The sequence below is a fragment of the Canis lupus genome, chromosome 23, assembly GCF_011100685.1.
Source record: "Canis lupus familiaris isolate Mischka breed German Shepherd chromosome 23, alternate assembly UU_Cfam_GSD_1.0, whole genome shotgun sequence".
Taxonomy (NCBI): Eukaryota; Metazoa; Chordata; class Mammalia; order Carnivora; family Canidae; genus Canis; species Canis lupus.
In genome coordinates, this window is record NC_049244.1 from 17806808 (window position 1) to 17827093 (window position 20286).

Consider the following 20286-nt stretch of genomic DNA (forward strand, 5'->3'; position numbering starts at 1 on the left):
ATAAGATAAACACATATTAACAGAGTGGGAACAATAATAAAAGGAAATAAGTGTCACTGGTTTAAAATGCATATTGTAAGTGATTCCAAAAGCATGGAAATGTAGTTATTAAACCAGCATGGAAGACCATGGGCCTATTTTATTGAAGTAATTAAATACTCTCTTCAAGTTTATGGCTCCTTGGATCATTTTCGGCAAATGAAAATTGGAGGGGAAATGTTAACCAGGGCCTAATGGATGGCAGCCAGCTTGACTTCTTGATATCAGTAGCTGAGTTTTGAAGGCCATTTGCTATAGAAACTAATGGCCTATTGAATTTGGGGGCTGAAGTCGGAAAAGAGTTCATATCAGTGGCATTGTAGCCAGTGTTTTCTTCCAATTGCCATACAATTACAGTATTGACGATAACAACAACACTAAGAAGAGTGGAATCTTCTGAGTACTTAGTATATGATGGGCACTGTTTTAGGCAGTTAATAGGTGTTAACTCATTTGAACTTGATCACAATGACATGGTGTAAGAAGCAGTCTGCTATCATACTGATCATTATATCACCCCCTTCTGACCCTCCAAATCAGAGTTTCTCTCTTATCCCTTGACACTCTATGAGCATGGTCTGGATTTTCTCTCTTTTACATGGCTCATGAGAGGCATTTTCATTTCTGTTTACTCCTTGCTGGCTCTTTCACTACTAGAATACAAGCTGACTGAGATCACAGACTGTATCTCACTATCCACTCTATCTTCACAGTGCCTAGATCACTGATTTATCTCTTTTTTAATATGTATTTTTTATTGGAGTTCAATTTGCCAACATAGGGTATAACACCCAGTGTTCATCCCATCAAGTGTCCCCCTCAATGCTCGTCACCCAGTCACCCCATCCCCCTTCCACACTACCCCTTGTTCGTTTCCCAGAGTAAGGAGAGAAAATGAGTGGGAAAAATCAGAGAGGGTGACTGATTTCTCTTTCACATATTTTTAGAATAGGAGATCTGCATAAATTAAGAAATTCTGCTCTGCAGCCAGGTCTTCAGCCACATGCAGCTTTGCCACACACTGGTCATGGCCCACTACCTGATTAACAGGGGCACATCTATGTCCCAAATAGCAGGCTCGTGGAACATTAGCTGTCCATGGGGACAGTTAAGTGTGGGGATGGCATCACCTACAATGACTTTCACATTCTCACTGGGTATGCTGACTCACTGCAGACCAGATGGACCTGACCTCTGCTCTGATAAGAAAGATCACTCTGGCTGCTCAGTCAGTAGAGCATGCAACTCTTGATCTTGGGGTTGTGAGTTTAAGCCCTATGTTGGGTGTAGAGTTTACTTAAAAATAAAATTAAATTTTAAAAATACTTTAAAATTAAAACAAAAAGATCACTCTGAAGACCCCCCTGGCTTCCTCAACCATGGACACAGTCACAGAGGCTGGTCTGGCCTTAGCAAAGGCCCTTACAGGAGGTATTGGCTTCATCTATTACAACTGTATACCTGAATTCCAAAGCCAACAAAGTTCAGAAAGGAAAGAAATATGAGCAAGGATTCATCAAAGACCCTGTATCCTCAGCCCTGAGGATTGAGTGTGGGATGTGTTTGAAGCCAAAGCCCAGCATGGCGTCTTTGGTATCCCAACCACAAGCACAGGCTGTATGGGCAGTTGATTTTCTCAAGGAGGAGGAGAACGACTGATTTTTGGAAGAGATCATGATGAAAGAGGAAGATTTGGTGGTAGCCCCTGCAGGCATCACATTGAAGGAAGCAAACAAAACTCTGCAGCGCAGCAAGAAGGGAAAGTTACCTGTTGTAAATGAAGACGATGATCCTGCCAGGACATTGATGCTAAGAGTCTGATCCAAGACCATGCCATGATGAATTCTGGGGAACTGAAGTTTGAGAAAATAACATCTTCAGTTTAGGTGAAGTGGTGTCCACAGCCTCCATTTGTATAAGGTGCTCTTCAGAAAAGGGATACAGCATACGTCCTGGTTTTTCAATGAAAGTTTGGGGAAAAAAAAATACTATGTAGCTTTCTTTTTCTCTCAAAAAATATTTCAGAAATGTTTTTGTGTTTTTGTTTTGTTTTGTTTTGTTTTGTTTTGTTTTAGAGGTGGGGGGGGGTACAGAGAAAGAGAGAGAGAAACTTAAGAATGTTCTACATCCAGCATGGAGTCTGACTTGGGGCTCGATCTCACAATCCTGAGATCATGACCTGAGTCAAAACCAAGAGTCAGACACTTAAATGACTGAGCCACCCTGGTACCAAGGAATGTTTAAAATATTCATAGCTTTGAATTAAAACTTAGAAAATCTAGTTACAAAGCAGTATGCAAATTTTATTCCAATTTTCAAAACTGTTATGTATATAAAGACAGATTAAAATATATAAAAATATTAAAAGTGATCATCTCTGGACAGGAAGATAATGGATAATATTTATTGCCTTTCTATTTTCTAAAACAAAGTTGTTATAAAACTATAGCAAATGTTTGCTTAAAATATTAACTGATTTTAATGTAATTATGATTTTGTCAAATTACTTTTGCTGAATTTTTAATAGCATGCAGAATAAACAGAACAAGGAAAAAAACAACTCACATCCAATAAGTGCTTCAGAGAAATTTCTAAGGCAGGATTTTATCTGTCCATTGGAAAAACCACAGTTTTATTGATTAAAAGCTTAGCCATTGTTAGGCCTTTTCCCATTTCTGTTTTCCATTCTGGCTTAATTTATTACCTGTTACCAAGACTAAGATGTGGAAACATTAGAACTCTCTTGCGAGCCACATATGGAATCTTGCTTAAGGATATCAAGTGAGGGGCAAGACAAGAAAAGAAACTCTTCTTGGACACATACTCTCCTAAGGCACTCTGTGAAATTTTGGCAGCATGAATTGGGATTACCCTAAATAACCTTTCTTTGAACAACTTGGAGTCGTCAGAATTCTTTAAAACCATACTTGTCAAGGTTCTTATTGATCAAAGACTTTCCTCCCCTTCAAAGCTACGTGGCTGCTATGAAGAAAATATTTCCAACAGACTTCAGCTAAGTGTACACAGAAGTATGTAAGGGTCAGGTAATGCCAGCCTAGCAAATTCTGCAGCAGGTTTTGAATCTACGGAAATCAGAAAAGGTTTCTTCTTGTTGGTACAGTTAAGTAAAACTTTTGTTTTCTCTGCTTTTTGGTTGCAGTAGTAATGATATGCTTAGTTACTTCATAGAAGGTTTCAACTGGTCACATAACAATGAGTAAGATGACTAGTAAGGGAGAAATCTAATCTGAAAGGTGCAAAAATTTTTACCATAAAACACTTTTATATTTGATGAAACTAGCCAGATATACATCACCTGGATTAAGTCACCTTCCACAGACACTTGGAAAATCTGACTTTCCCAGACTGGCCCCTTCATTATTCCCAATATCCTGAAGTTTTATTTCCTGTTTATGTTACTCGACAAAAATCCTGCAATTTTACTTATTTATTCTACTTGATCATAAATTGCCAAACTCTCTTTTTCAATGGAGTTGAGGATCAGAAAGCACCTACATATTTTTTTCTCTCCAACACAAATACACTTCTACGTCAGTACCCAGAGCATCTTCAAATAGTTTGCCAATGCTAAAAGAATAAAGGAAAACGCACATGGGATTTCTAAAATTCATTTTTACTTCTGTTATATAAACAATGGATGCTCATTGTAGAAAGACTTGAACACACAGAAGCAAAACTGAATAGAGATACAATTCATATTTCCACTGTTTTGAAATAACCACTGTCAACATTTGATGTATGCCCTTTTAGATTTTCCCTCTATGTTGTAGATAGAAAGCTAGACGTATTTATGCAAATATATAGTATCATAATCTGTTTTCTATTTCTTTAAAGTGTGCAAAAATATGCCTATGCTATAATGTAATTCCACACTTAAATCTTAAAAGTCTGCTTAATATTCTATCATTTGATAGTATCACAACTAAACAATCCTTATTTTGGAGATAAAAGAGATTTTTAACTATTTTGTATTATAAGTATTATTATAAATAATATATTTTTCACTAAAAATTTCCTTGAATGAAAATATTTAGAATATAATTTCTTTCTCAAAAGGCATGCACACTTTAAAGATTTTGTGATTTATTGACAGATTGCCATCCAAACAAATGGTGCTATTTATGAGTGTACCATTTCTCCAAATCTTTCGCAATACTTAGTATTATCACTTCTAACTTTTAAATATCAGGGTATAAAAATAACTGAGTATTTTGAATCTCTTTAATTATGAGTGAAATTAAAATTTCTTCACATATTTGTCACATTCAACTGTATTTATTCTTTTGTGAACTGTCTTATGGGTATTTTTTTAATTGTGAGAAAATTTTTCATATTTAATTTTAAAAGGTAATTATATATTTAAGGTATTAATATCTTACTTTGCCATTCCTGAAGATAGTACTTTCCCCAGTACTCATTTGTGTTGAATTTTATTCATGTTTTTAAATACAACTTTTTAAAATTCTCAAATAACTAAACTAACTTGAAAAAGTTATAAAAATAAAATTATTCATAGAAGTATGATGCTGGATCATACCAAAGTCTAATTTGACCCTTTTCTCCCAAGCTGGACAAAATCCAACTCCACTCTGAAAGAGTTATATCTGGTCCTTTCCTAGGCAACTTAAAAAAAAAAAAGAAACTTTAATAAACATTTTTGACCCTAAGTCTCAACATCTGTTATCAATAAGGTAAGACAACTCAGAATATTTTTGTCTCATATTTCTTCAAAGAATTTTTCACAGTTGATGAATCTAGCTAACAGGTGGGTACATGTCATATTAAAAATTGCAAATCTAGCTCCCAGTGTAAAACTGAGATGGTTTGCAGCAAGACATTGATTTGCAGGCATCTGACTAATGACAATGGCTTAGAATCATGTCTACTTTCTGTCAGAGACAGAAGTCCTTGAATATAGACATGAACAAAGTTAACTTTACATAAGACAACTCCTAACATTCTTAGATTCTTGGTGAATTAAGTGATTAATGTCATCTGGCCAGGATAGTGGCACACTCACTGCATTGTCCAGTCATTCATGCATGCTGCAATGTTCTGTAACATGAAACAGTTTTCTCTCCTAGAATAGTACATGGTGCACACAACACCTGGGATCTCTGGTGCTTTTAAAAATGGTGTTCACAAAAGTATGTCTTGGCACCTCCTCTGTGATGACCACCAGCAAAAAGAAAAATAAGGCTAATGGTACACACGCTTAGAGAATTCCAATGGAACTTGCCTCTGTATTATTTTTTGTGGGGGCACAAAAGGTATAAAACCTTTGGAGAATCCATTGAAAGCTATGAAGTCTCACTACTAAAATGTATACATACACATAGGGAAAATATTTTGTACATAATACGGGGAGGTACAGATTTCCAACTGAAGCCCACCTGTATGTCTGTAAAGGGGTCAGAACATTCTACTCCACAATGGTATGATTGCTAATACCTATTCGAGAGTCTGAGAGATAGCATGAAAGATCAAGTCACCAGGAGACCCCCCAGTCTGATTCTGAATGTTAGACTGTGCTATGAATTGCATCACTCGTGACTTTGCCAACAGAATGCCTTCCTGTGTCAAAAAACTTTCGAAGACCAGAATGGACAGCTGGTCCAATTATGTTGTTCCAGGAGAGTTGACCAAGCGCTTTGTGAATGCACCAGTGTATAACAAACAGCCTACCCTCTCTAAGATTATTTATCATTTCCATCACCCAGAGAGAAGCCAGTCTTCCTCCTAATGAAAGTGAGAAGTGTTTGTTCACACAGAGTACATTCTTCGTAAAGTATCAGTCTGGTCAGTGAGAAAACTGATTTGTCCTCGTTATGGATCACATATAGCCCCTGTCCCTTGTCCACTTACTCACTTTCACTCTTGCTCCAGTTCTTAGCACCAATTATAATATATAGTATACACCTTGATGATAGCCAAAACTATAAAGGATGGCTTCAAATGCACATTTTATTTGTTATTTCACTGAGATCCAGGAAAGACGATCAAATGTTAAGAAACAGTTATCCATGAGAATTGTAAAAAACATTATAGTGATCAGGTTGTAGGATGAGACTGTGTCCCAGACAATCTGCATCTTTCCAATAGAAACTAAAACTCATCAGAAAAAATTATGTAAATAACACACACACACACACACACACACACACACACACACACACATTTGCTGGCAATCTTTAACGTTCCCTGGCTTGGAGAAGCATCCTTACCTTTATCTTCACATAGCTCTCTCCCTGTATGCTCGTCTCTATGTCCAAGTTCCCCTTTTTATAAGGACCTCAGTTATATTGGATTAAGGTTGACCCTAATGACTTCATCATAATTTGACCAATTATATCTGCAAAGATCCTTTTTTCAAATAAAGTCATACTCTGAGGTACTTGATGTTGGGGCTGCAACATATGAATTTTGGAGAGATATAATTCAACCCTATACTCTTAGGAATATAATATATTATTAATACACATACACACAGACACACACATACAATGTCTTCATTAAGTTACAGTTTATGATAAAGGAGAACCCAAATGTCACAGACTTGCTCGCCCATTATCAGGCTCATACCATCAATCTTCAAGTTCTTTGAGAATCTCCTGAAGCTATGGGATGGCTCTGAGAAAAAGCAATTTCCTTAGACAGGAGAGGGTTTAAGACAAAAACAGAATGTGTCCTGAGATGCTCTTTCTCCTCCGGTCCCATGATTCCAGCATGCCTGGAGAGTTTCACCTGGACTTGTCTCCTTTATGCATTCCTCTGAAGCCAAAGGTCTATCTCAATGAATCATCAGTTAAGATCTTTTGCTCATGAGCAGCCTTAGCTCTAAATGGACCCCCAAACACTACTAGACAGAGGAATCCCTGGTTGCTCTCCTCTACACATGCCTGAATGCGTGAGGGCAGCCTCAGGAGATCAAAGAGGCCAGAAAGGTCTTACATTAAGAAAAGGAGATGTAAGAGAGTCTGAGTCAGACAGCTATATGTTCAAACCCTGACCTTGGTACTTACTAATCGTGTGATTTTGGGCAAGCTACCTAATCGCTCTGAAACACAATTTATGTGCTCCTAAAAGAGCTTAGTAATACCCTTCATAAGGCCATTTCACTATTAAAAGAGATAATCGATGTGAAAGTACATAGTGATTGATCATTAGCACATGCTTAGTAGGTTTCTCTTCCTGTTCAGTAGACTTGTGACAACAACAGATCCTGAGTCAGAGAAGTTTTCAACAACCTAGTGATCTTTGGCACCTTAGGCCTTAAGGGTGTTGTACCAAAACATGCTTTAATGAGATGTAGCTTGAATTTATAACATTAAGCATTCAATATATAGAAGCTCAGATGATTTGTACTAGAAAGTCCAAAAAAATTCTAAAGATTTCATTTTCTCACCTTTGCTTCTCTCTCTTCAGAACTATATCTTCAGTTTGTTTTTCTGAATTAATAGAATAATCTCATTACTTTTCCTCACATGGGACTGAGTAAAGAAAGTACTCTACCTGAAATATTGATTGGGAGATTTTAATTCTATCTCATTTTTTAAAAATAGGTAGTCACTTAGAGGTGAGATCTGAAGGACACAAAACTCTTCCCTACCCCAAAACAGATTTCTTAATCAATAGATGGGCTGATTAAAATTCCCAATATTTAAAAGTGTCCATTAAATGTAAGGAGTTTTAAAATATGGAACAAGAAAGAAAAAAGGTCAGTAGTCCATAAGATAAAATAAAAATAAAATAAAATAATAAAATAAGGAACAGATACCATATTAACTAGCTGTTTCTTGACATCCAAGCACCTGTTGATACAATAGACCACTCCTTTCCTGACATCTCTTCTAGGATATAACTATTCTGTTTTCTGTAGTTCACATCTCATACACCCTTAGTTTCCCCCTCTCCTCCTGATTTCTATCTAATCCCTTTAGTCCTCCAGTCACTCCTCCTAAGCAATTTCATCCCATATCTCTAGCTTGGCCTTGTCTCAGAACTGCAGACTCAAGGTCCACCTACCTAGCTTGACATTTTCACTTTAATGTCTCATAGACATCATTTTTGCTATGTGAGATAAATAAATGTCTTCATTAGCTAAACATTTGGTAGTAAGTTTTTTAGTTACATAAAGCAAAATACACACTAACTTCTAGGCCACTATCTGCTTTGTCATATAAGGAGAAAACCCTGAGACCATGAGGCTCAGGGAAGGAAAATCTCTTGGCTAGTGTGAAGGTAAGCTCATGGCACTGGAAGAAGAGATGCTAATGAGAAACAAGCTGAATTTTAGAATTCATAATTTATAGGGGCATATATACAGGGCATAAAATGCTCTCATGTCCATTAACTAATTCAGTAGAGTCTTTATCCATCATCCATTACTTAACATAGCATCCAGCATACCTAGACAAGTATCTCCAATATCATTTCCACATCAAAGGATTGTTAGGAAAGACAATATGATATAGTGAGTAACAGAAAGTCTAGTAGGTATAGGATGAGAAGGTATCACATCTGGGTCTCAGTTTCCATATCTATAAAATAAGGCTATTAAGCTAATGCTTTGTTTTTTAAGACTAGAGTCAGCATATGATTCTGTATAGTTACACATGAAATGTTTCATTTAATCAATGTAATGAAATATAGGGTGCTGATTTACCCTTATCGATATAGTAAAATATTAGTCAGTGTAATTTAGAGGCACTACAGGTTTTAAAATACCTTCAGAACTGAAAACAAAGACCTATATTGATTTCACTGTGTTGACCGTATTATATTGCACTGATGCAAATCTGTCATCCATATATGAAATAACTGATGGAATATTCAGTGATTTTTAGTTGTTACAAAATGTGTTCCATTTCAGAATAGCACATAATGCAGTTTATATAAACAGTATGGAATTATTTTATGTTGCCACCCTTTGACCTTGTTTAGAGTCCTCTGAAAATCCAATTTCTAGATGCATCTACCACCTATCCAGGTGATATTTTCACTCTTTTGACTTTTACCTGTTTTGCGGTGTAAAGGGCTATTTAGAAACAGATGTACTTTCATTTCACAGTAAATATGTCGAAGTGCAAATAATGTATCTATCTCATTTTCCCCAAAATCAATTTCTTCGTCTTTCATAATTTGACATATTCCTTCTTGAAAAGTTGAATTACTTGTTTCCTAAAAATACAGAGCCCAAGAAAGAATACTGCCAGTCGAAACCTTTATAATCTCACACCAGTAAATATTCAGGCAGCAGCAAATGAGGAGTGCAGGCACTCAGTTTTGGATGCTCATACTTTCTGCTCTCTCTGACACCCCCAAACACATGTGTTTCGTGCCCTTTTTGCCAATTTTAACTCTGCTGGCTCTCTGTTCTCTCCTGGGAAAACTCTCATCTTCATGGACAGAAGTACAGAGGAATGGCATGATCTGACAGGTTATGGTTTTCAGAGCATGTGTGTGAATAAACTGCCTTTTGGAGATAAAAGTACTGATATATTTTTTAACAAATGTGTCTTCCAAATTTACCCTAAATAATGAGATCAAAAGAAGTTCTTTGTGTCACTCTGCTGAGACTGGATTGTAAAAAACGATGATAAAATAAAAATAACAAATATGTTAATAACTGCTTGAAGTAAGAATATATCCATTCAAGTTTTTCAAGACATAATTTGCATTGGAATGGAAATAATTTAACACCATTACAACCAAGTTGTGGAAGAGAAGTGTTTTTATGACAGTTCTTTATTATATTTCTAACCACCTTTTTATTAGAAAATAATTTCCCAAACAATGATCTACTAGATAAAAATATTTTAGTTGTTCTTGTCATAACTTTCCATTGATATTTTATTCTCTTTTAAAAAAGAAAAATCTTAATTAATTACCCCTCCTACCCTTTTATAGAAACATTTTAGAATGTCTTTCCAGTCTTTATTCAAAAATAATTCTCTGTAACATTTCCAACGAATTTGGGAACCTGATCACAAAGTTCAGTAAACCTTGGGATTTCAATTATATTTATTTTCCACATTTTAAGCTGTGAGCATAAACTAAGTTTTGTTTAAATTTCAATAAACTGGAGCAATGATTTATCCCTGAATAAACTTGACATCATAAGTAGTGATTACACTAAGAATTTTTGTAAATTTTAAAATAATTTTTATTATTTTTAAGTTTTAAAAATAATATAGCCACATTAGGCTAGTTAAGAAATGAGTTGAAAACTTTCAGTTAAAAAAAAAGAAAACTTTCAGTTAAAGCTGATGGAGTTATGATCAAGGATATTTTTATTCTATGTCTCTAAAAACAATAAAAGAACAGAAAAAAGTAGAAAAGAAATTTCTATATTAAATGATAAAAAGTAACTATCATATCAGTATATACACTGATACACTTATATAACTATCAACAAGCTTTCTTGTACTTCAGGAAAAACAAAAATATCTTTGCAAATGTAAGTGTCATACTCCTGAAGTCCATCTAACAAAACTTTGATTTCAAGAATAGAAAGGAATAGGTACAGGACAGTGTAAAGAAGTAGCAGTATCACTGTACAGACCCAGATTTCAACCACAAAAGGAAGGGAGAGGAGGACGTGAAGAGATATGATTCCATCCTCATTTTCAAATGACCTGGCCCTCTAGTTAAATCAAACAGCCATAGGTTAAGTGAGGAGGACGGTGGCTAACCTAAGATCACTATATGAACTCTGTGACTTACGTTATTTACTGAAAGATTTGAAATGTCTAACACTAAGAGAGGGCATGACCTCTAGAAAAATAATATATTTTGTAGAGGGGGAATAAAGCCCAAATAAAGCAGAAAATTGCCCTTATCCCTGTCTTCAGGATGTGTCAGCAAAAAGCTTGCATGACTAGACTTTCTCCCATCAAAAATTGGTGATAACCAGAAAATAATGTGTAGCTTAGACTTATAGACTGATAATGTTATCACCCATTCTCACACCAAAGAAACTGAAGTATGATTGAAAGAAAGAAGAGAGAGGGAGAGAGAAACAGAGAGTAATAAGAAAGGGCAAAGAAGCTGGCTAATACAGTAGGAGTGGAAATCCTCCACTCCCCAAGAAACAGATGAACAATTAAGATAAATTAGTCCGCAGGGTCTGAAAAAATTTAAGGTAACTTATTACCTAAGAAATAATAGATCACAAAGAAATGCTAAATAAAGTGAAGAAGCTGAATGAAAAAAGAGAAAACACAACTCATTATATATATGAAATGCTCTAGAAATTGCAACATGAAGGAAAGGAAAAAAAAGACAATGAAGATCTAGCTTACATTTCAAGATTGAGCAAAATCACACAAAGGAAAGTATCCAGGAGATTTCAAATAGCTAAAAGAAAGACAAAAGATAAAAGATTTTTAAAAAGATATTCCTGAAAAACAAAGAGCAAGACAAACAGAAATGAAAATATACAAAACAGAAAGAAGTAATTCTTGAAATTAAGTAAAATATAATCATCTGATGAAAGCATTCATCAGATGTAACTGTGCCATAAGATAAAATTAAGAAAATAATCATCAGCAACACATACTTGATGACATTGTTAAAACTGATGGTTAAAAGAAGCATGTAGGAATTCAAGCAGTAAAAGCAAATCATCTAAAGAAAAATCAAACCATCTCAAAAAAATAAAAAATAAAAACATCAAACAGAAATAGAGAGTAGAATGATGGTGCCAGATGGAGGGTGAGGGAAAAGATGTGAAAAGATACAAATTGCTAGTTATAAGATAAATAAGTTCTGAGCATCTAATGTACAGCATGATGAGTATAGATAATAGTGCTCTATTGTATATTTTATTTTTTAAGAGAGTAAATCTTAAGTAGTTTCACCACACACATATACAAAATGTAACAATGTGAGGTGATGTATATGTTCATTAATTTAAGGTGGTAATCATTTCACAATGCATACCTATATCAAATCAACACATTATATACTTCAAATGCATGTAATTTTATTTGTCAAGTATACCTTAATAAAGTTAAAGAGAGAGAGAGAGAGAGAGAGAGATTGCTACCTGAAGATTTAGGTAGGGTACAACTGAGGCACAAATACATGAAATATGTTGTAAAGGTAGCTCCTATCAAGAAGCCCAAAGTATCTGAATATTCAGGAGGAGGAGGAGGAGGAGGAGGAGAAGAAGAAGAAAGAAGAAGAAGAAGAAGAAGAAGAAGAAGAAGAAGAAGAAGAAGAAGAAGAAGAAGAAGAGGAGGAGGAGGAGGAGGAGGAGGAGGAGGAGGAAGAGGAAGAGGAAGAGGAAGAGGAAGAGGAAGAGGAAGACGGGAAGGGAAGGGAAGGGAAGGGAAGGGAAGGGAAGGGAAGGGAAACCTAAGGCTCATAGTGAAGAGGAGGAGGAGAATGAGGAGGAGGAAGAAAGAGAAGGGGGAGGAGGAGGTAGAGGAGGAGGGTGAGGAAAGGGAAGGGGTGGTGAAGAGAGGGATGATGAAGGGGAAGAAGAAGGAGGAGGGGGAGCAGGAGGGGGAAGAGAGGAAGAAGATCCACTAATTATATTTGTTAAAAGATATCCCTCAAAAATATCATAATTAGAGGAAAACACCTAGGTACAAGAATGTTTATTCGGATATAACAGAAACAAAGCATAAAGATTTGAGTTAATAGAAATGGTAAATTTTATCTACAATGTAGTGGCTGTGACCATCCATATATTTTAGTAATTCTTTAGTAAGCAAAAATGAACTTAAAACTTGTGTTCTATTCTTAAATGTTGTCATGTATTCACATGTAATTTAACATTTTCTGTTTCACCAGTTTACAGTACAAAATGTGGTTAGGTTTCATATGATACTCAAATTAAAAGACTGGAGTCTCACTAGTATAGAAATGGTTATCTTTCATCTTTTGTTGCAACTGAAGTACTATAATTGAGTCTAATTGACTCTGATTGGCTTTGCTAGGTCTTGTATCCATCTGCCTAGCAGAATGACCAAAACATAGTAATAGACACCCAATATATGTTTGTTTAACCAAACTGAATTTCTTAAGATGGGTGACTTGTACATTTGAGATTGATTTTCAATCAACATTATATTTTTCTGCCTCTATATAATTACCCTTTTCTGTCTCATTTGACATATGTCCACATATAAGAGCTTTTTCATATTATACTAATCACCTCTAATTAGATCCTAACCTTCCAGATGTTCTTGGTTAGCAGTTCACTGATTGATAAAATAACCTTTTATTTTATATGCATCTTTACTTCTAAATCTACCATATCCCAAAAATAGTTTCAATGCTTATATCTACAAAGGCATTCCATATTTCTTTTTAATCTATGGTTTCAGGATACCTTTTATCTACTTTGGTTTTATGTCCTTCTATAGATCCTAGCTTTTGATCAAGCAATACCTCTTACTACTTTCCCCAATCCTCCTCTGTCCCATGGGAAAAAAAAGAAACATTTGATTCATATACCTGTTGTCTAACTTATGTGTTAAACTACTTAAAAGAAACTCCTCTTTTCATAAATTTCACTCTATAATTTCTACCAAAGATATCTTTAATGTCATTGAGTGTTTTTGTCTGACTTCAAAATAATTTTATTGAAGGAATACCATTTGCTAGTATCAAATGTTAAAAATAACTGTAGGAAACAGAATAAAATTCCAATTTATGATGAGCTAAAGTTTCAGAAATAAGCAATACCCTATTTTGTAACTGGCAATACTGCCATAGTTGAAATAATGTCATTTATCATTTATCTTGATAAGAGAGTTTTATGTATACTTGCGGGGGAAAATATTCTATTATTTCTGCATTACTTTCTGAGCAAATAAGGGATTTTTTAATACAATTCAATTAATTTTCAAAAAAAGGATATTTTTTGAGATATCAGTTATTTATTTCAAATCAAAAGAAAAAGGTTTGTGTCTTATAACAAATTAAACCCACATTGCAGGGTCAATAATAAATTCTGATACCACAGCACAGCAGGTATGAAAATGGAAAACCCTGTTTTTTTTATTTGCAGCACATTTAAAGGAACTCTTTGTCAACCCAAAGAAAAAGGGACTGTTTGCTAAGTGGACACTTGTGTGTCATGTGGATCCCCAGGTAGGACCGAGGTACTGATTCCCCAGCCACTGTGAGTTTTGGCTACTGAGGGTACACTTGAGATCCTCTCCACAAAATTGCCCTTGGCCAAAGAGAGTTGCCTCACCCAAGTTTTCCCCTGCCTCACTCAGAGTTACATTCCTTCTACAGAGGCAGCTCACATCAAATGGCTAGTTTATTCAGGGGATACCAAGACCCAGCCTCAGTCCTTTGAATCAAGACAGTTCTCAAAGGACATCCTTGCTGCAGTGGCCCCATGGGATTAGGAGAGGCCTTTGTTGCTACCGTATAACAGCCTGCCTATGCCTTCACTCTCTCATAGGTACTGGTTCAAGGGCACATACCAATCATCTTTATGCATGCTAATCTCTCCATCTTATGTCTATTTTCCAGGGAAACTGACCTAAGATTCATTGTTACTTATCTGCTCAATCACTTAAGACATATTTGTGCCAAGTACTCCACTGAGTGTGGAAACAAATCAGTGAGCAAAACCAATGCTGGTCCTGCTTTCATAGAACCTACTAACTGGTGGGGCAGATTTTAATCAAGTAAATACAAAATGAGATAATAGTGTTCACAGTTCTAACAGATAAACTTGACTCTCAGGAAGAAGGGTTTAGAATAAGACACTGGCACTATTATCTAAAGTCTTAGTGGGAGTCAAATTGAGTGGGGAGTGAGGGAGGATTGCTGTGGAGGACAGAGCAATGGCCTCAAAAGACGCTTTTGTCTTAATCCTTGGAATGTTGCCATACAGGACTATGGGACTTTGCAGATGTGATTATATGAAGGATCTTGAGATGAGAGAGTATCCTGGATTATCCAGGAGGACCCAATGTCATCACAAACCTGCTTATAAAAGGGAGGCAGAATAGACAAAGTTTCTCAAAGAGATGTGATGAAGAAAGCAAGAATGGGCAAGAAAAAGGCAAAAGCTACGGAAGGCAAATGGCCTCTAGAAGTCAGAAAGAAATAAATTCTCCCCCAGAGCCTCCAGAAGGAATGCAGCCCTGCCAACACTTTGATTAGAACTAATCAAGTCCAGAAGAATAAGACAATAAATTTGTGTTGTTTTAGGCTAAGTTTGTGGTATTTTTTATGGCAACAATAGAAAACCAATTCAATTTCAAGTAAGGGAAAATAGCATGCAACTAAAAGTTGGGAGATTTTTGTGGTGGCTGATGAAAGATTCACAGGGAAGAGGGTTGGGGACCTGTAGAGAGATGGGCAGATGTGAACAATACAAAGGAAGTAACATCAATAGGGTAGAGTGGATATGGTAAGGTTCTGGGAAGAAAGTGGAGGCAAGTCCAACTTTTAGCTTACTGGCTAGCAATCCCACCTGAATGGTAATACCCTCACTCATATAAGGAGCATAGAAGTAGAACAAGTATGGAGAGGAGGAGCTTCATTTAAAGCATATTGTATTTGAGGTACCTTAAAGATATCCAAGTGGTTTAACTAGTAGATCACTCTATACTCAGGTCCAGGATTCAGAGAGATCTTGGCTGGAGCTCTAGATTTTGTTGTTTGAAATCATGAACTTGGATGAGTTAATCTAGGAACAGTGCTATAAAGTGAAATGAAAAAGGGAGTCTAGACAGTTTTATGAAACCCTAACATTTGGCTGACTAGAAAATGAGACTGAAGGAATAGCTGGGAGCCAAATGAAGCTAAGGTTTCCACAGTCAACAACTAGGATACTGCAGAGAGCAGGTAAGACCAGGACTGCAAAGACATCCATTGGATTGAGCAGTATTAAGTCACTAGTAAAAGATGATTCAGTGGACCAATGGGAATCACAGCCAGAATGGAGCACACTGAGAAGGCAGATATAATTTAGAGACATTTGAAGGTGAATGAAAGGGGACATGGGGATGTTGGATGGAGATTTGAAAGAGAAATTTTTAGAAGATGGCTAAGATATGAATATTATAAACAAATGGGGAGGATTCAGTTCAGAAGAAGAACCTGAATATACAAGATACAGAACAAGTAAAAATGGATAATACCCTGGAGGGTGAGACAGCATTGAAGCAGAGAAACTACCTATGGATTAATGTCATCAGCTGTAGCTGGTCTAAATGAAGAAGTGTTTCACAAGTTCCTTGTATAGATCAGCTCAACTTTTAACTAATTAGTTCTGATGATTAAATGTTCTTAATTTGATTGTAGTAGCATAGGAGTTATTTAATTTCTGGCTCCAAAGGAATAATTCACATCGTATTTTGTGGGTTTTTTGTATTGCCTCCTTTAAGATATTCTGAAACAGTATGAGCAATTCTACTCAGAGAGATACAGATGTTGCCTACATACTTCAACAGATCACAGGGAACCTTTTGGCAATGGACACAGTAGGCAAGTGGTTAACCTATAAGCATCAAGAGCAATCTAGATTAGCCACATATAATGGACCCTAAGAACACCAAACAACATAAATAAGTGTAAATAAAGCCTCCCTTGAAAGGCTGACCACTGACTGTGGAAATAAGTATCCCCACTAAAATATAGCTGACATCAGACAATACAAAGTACTGGCTAGAATGTGGGAAAATGAATACTTTCACATTGTACCACTGGAAGGGGTATAAATGGGTACAACCACTTTAAATGGCAATTTGGCAGGGATCTAGTAAGATGGAAAATGCTATATACTACATCCCAGCCATTCCATTTTTAGGTATACACTCTAAAGAAGTATTCACACATTAGAATAAGAGAACATGTGTAAGAATGTTCTATGTAACCAAATATTCAAAACAATCCCAATGAGTATCACTAGGGAATTAGATAAATGAAGTATTTTACATTTAAAAAAATTCAGACTATACAATGTATTATTTATGGAGAAATATATATGAAGTAAAAGTATAAAAGCATGAACTAGAAGAATATATATGAAATTCATGTTAATGAATGCCTCTGGGGACAGACAGACTAGAGTAGGACCAGAGTTTGGGCACAGAGGCTGTTCAACTTTATAATGGCTGCTCCTTTATTTTATTTAAAGTGTATTGTAGAAAGTATATAATTATCAACTCTGAGTGTTTGGTACACTGATATGTTTCACATTATTCTCTGAGCTTTCCTGAAATTTTTTAGTTTTTTTCCCCGCCAGAAAAACACAAGAAAAAAACATTGAGCAGGCAATATACAGGGTGTAATATGCAATGAATAAGATGCATAGACCCAAATCTACATGAATGTAGGAGGCAAGAACTGACATAGGCTGGATGAGACCAAAAAGGCCTCTGGGGGGAAGTGACATTTAAGCTGGTTTGTATGATCCCAACAGACAGATGGAAATCTGGAAGGTGATTCTGGACAGACATACTGCTTTGAGGAGTAGGACTTGGAGTCAAAATTCCTTGGCCCAGATCCAGCTTTCCTACACAAGCTGTGTGACCTTAAGGATATCTACACTTATCTGAGCCTTGTTTTTCTCAATAACAATGTATAGGGTCAATTAAATGATAAATGCATATTAAACCACCCAATGCATTCCTTGGCACATGACAGGTACCTATCATGAGAGATAGCGAAGGAAAATCTAAAGAAGTAGTCTCTTCTCCATAATCTTAACTCCCCCCCAAACCATTATGAAATTACTGCCATTTTCTTCACAAGAGGCTTTTGGAATTTAAGATGGCAGATATTTGCTGGGCCTCATCCATGTGTTTGCAGCATGTTCTTTCAACAAGCTGAGAGGTCTCTAAACAACAAGCCTGTAGTAACCTGATCCAGGGAGATAAAAGTTGGCTACTGACAAACTAAACCAAGCCAAGTGATTATGATTATGATTATGATTATGATTACGTGTGTGTGTGTGTGTGTGTGTGTGTGTGATACATACAAGTGCATATCTACTTTCTTTCACCCCACACACTCAATTGTTTAAAGACTAACCTTGCTGGTGGTCATGTAGTTCTGAACATTTCCCCTAATGCAGAAGGAACATGCACCTAAATGGATGTCCTTCCTTCTCCTCCACCCGTTGATGTTAGAGTGTGCTATTTGTTCAATTGTAATTAATTTTTGTTTGCTCTCTTAATTGTCCCCAGATAACACTCAAGTGTCTTAAGAATGCTTATATCCCAAATGAACCTCTGCTTCTGCTAAGTCAGAATCCCAAATACTTCCTGATTGTGAAATTGCCCCAGCTCTGTGTCTTCCGTAGGTGCTCAGTAAGCATTCATTGACTTCAAACTCAAGTAAAGGTATCCTTCAAACCAACTGGCTTTCTTTCTAAACACAAAAGTTGCCAGTTATGGACAACTCTCTGCCAACAAAGAACTCACATGTTGAACTCAACAAGGAGTTGTCCTCTAGGTAAGTTTGGTCATCAGTTTCCTGTGGCATACCAAGTAGCTTTGCAGGCCTCCATTACCTGACAGCAGAGTCTTGCTCTTGTAAAAACTGCCATGGAACCATTATGTATAATGGTTTCATCACTAATGTGAGCACTACAGGATATTTTTTAAAAGTAGTATCTTCTGTTATATCTTCTAGCTGTTAAAATTATTTCCTTTACCTTTTTTCATCTCCTTTTCTCCATTTTAGAAAGATGATAGAAAAACAAACAAACAAAAAAAAAACACAAAAATTCAATGGGGAAGGAAATATCCCAAAGCAGCATTTTGATTGCCTGGTGCATTTTAAGAGCTCTATATATTTGGCACCTGGAAGAAAACAGAAGTTGATAATGCCAAACAGTACATCATCACAAGTTGTTTTGGAGGATTAATTGTAGATTTATGCCTCAGAGTGGTATGCTATTCTAGAAAACAACAACAAAAAAGTGTTACCTTGGCTACCAGAAACTACAAGAGTCAAGGCCCAGCAATCTGAATTTCTCATTTAGATACTAACAGAAAAGAAGGCAATTCACAGTTTTATTTGGGGCCATTTCAGGTAAGGATGAGTTGTTGCCCCAGTGAGATGGGCAAATGTGCATACTGCTCCCAGTGGATTACTCTACTTCACATTCTTATGGTCCCCAACTGTGCCCACCCACTAATCACTTTCTGCAGCCCTCTGTCTCCCCTTCTGGCACACTCAACCTCTTTATAAGCAACATTTTTCTAGATATAATGTGAGTTAGCCAAAAATGTTTCTTTTCATACCTATTCTATATTATAATCTAATCTCTAAAGTTTTAGGTTCTTCTTGGCCAAGGCATTAGGGAAAATGCTTTGTCTCCTTTATTCCTTATTATAATCTCTGAATTGTTTAAAATAATTTTTGCCTAGAAATGAAAAAAATCACAAAAATGGAGAAAAACACTTTGGGGAGTTTCCTTAAGTGGTATTTCACCTAGGAGACTCAATTTTCTTTCACATTGTTCAAACTAATTTTAGAAGAGTTAGAGATTGTAGGATGGGGGGCAAAATCTTAGATACTCCTTCCATTAGAAGATGGAGCTTTGTCTTTTCTCCCTTGAATTTGGGCCACCTTGTGACTCTTAACCAGGTGAGCAAAGCAAAAATGATGGTGTGTGACTTCTGAGGCCGGCCCTTCAAGGCAATGCAGCTTTTGCTTTGTTTGCAGGGGCATTAACCTCTGGAACCCTGAGCGTCTGTGTTGAAATCCAACTACCCTGAAGCTTCCAGGATGTGAGAATGCTCATGTCACATGAGAAAGCCATGTGCATGTGCTCTGGTTAGCAGCCTCTACTGAGTCAAGCATTCCCAAGTCATTGAAACACAGGTGCCAGACTGGTGATTCAAGATGCCTACAGAAGATCCTAGGCCCAGCTGTCAAATCACTCCAAATGTTCATTTCTCCAGCTGAAGCCCAGATATAATGGAGCAAAGGCAAGTCATCGCTATTGTGCCTTCTCCAAATTCCTGACCTACAGAATCCGTGAGCATAATAACGAGTCCTTTATGTTACTAAATTTTTGGATGATTTATTGTATAGCCAAAGTAATTGGATCAACTTCCTTTCCCTTATCTTCCCTTTTATGACTGTGATGAGGCCCTCCTGCATCAGGAAGTCCCCATTGTATAATGAACAGCTGCTGCCAGTGATAAAGTCCAAACCCAGTTGAAATAGTAGCAGAACATTATGTTAGACTAGCATATCCAGCAGGATCATACTTAGTAAGTCAGACAGATA

General features: G+C 36.3%; 1 long non-coding RNA gene across 1 annotated transcript in view; it reads right to left on the minus strand.

The window, feature by feature from the left end:
• LOC119865366 overlaps positions 1–2741 on the minus strand; it is a 40655-nt gene extending 37914 nt beyond the window's left edge. Inside the window, exons 1-2 of the long non-coding RNA XR_005376950.1 lie at positions 2605–2741; positions 1808–1991 (exon numbers count right to left, since the gene is read on the minus strand). This is a non-coding gene — a long non-coding RNA (uncharacterized LOC119865366). The remainder of the gene's footprint in view (positions 1–1807; positions 1992–2604) is intronic.
• Between the last annotated feature and the right edge of the window lie 17545 nt (positions 2742–20286).